This window comes from Penaeus monodon, chromosome 19 (assembly GCF_015228065.2).
Source record: "Penaeus monodon isolate SGIC_2016 chromosome 19, NSTDA_Pmon_1, whole genome shotgun sequence".
NCBI lineage: Eukaryota > Metazoa > Arthropoda > Malacostraca > Decapoda > Penaeidae > Penaeus > Penaeus monodon.
The window spans coordinates 33,811,149-33,811,759 of record NC_051404.1 but is presented as its reverse complement, the minus strand read 5'-3'; positions in this window follow the sequence as shown (position 1 = coordinate 33,811,759).

Genomic DNA, 611 nt, shown 5'->3' with positions numbered 1-611 from the left:
ATAAGAAGATTAGGTTTAGAGAGCGATTTAGTTCACTATTGTTTGACTGTAATTGCCTATTTTCGTGGTAGGTGTAAATGAAAGAGATAGATGGCGTCTGTTCATGTAAATGCAGATGCACACAGTGAGCATGCCTATGAAAATTCACATTGTTGTAAGTAATTGCATTAGCAATATGAATTTTCTGATTATAATCAATGTGACAAAAATATATATATTTTTTTCTTCCTGGCTAGTAATAACTTTTTTGTGTTGGTTTAGTCCCAAATAAATGAAAAAAAAAAGCTATTACAGAGTCAAAAGTTTGGGTTTGCAAACATTCCAGGCATCAATTATTTAATTACTTTTAAATCGTCCACTTGACTTATCCACTCAATCAAGGTGCAATTTCATCAAAAGGAAAACCCATTGTTTTCAAAGCCTGAATTGTTCTCCAGCACAGGGATTTATTCTGGTCTGAAATCCAAACATTTTAGGAACTGAAAGGAAAGGACACTTGTCCTTTGAAATTGAAACCCACGTTCTACATTTCATTCCATTTCAGACTTTGACTTCCAGACTCTGGTGGATTTTCTGTTAATTGTGATAAAGTATAAAATTGTTAAAATTTC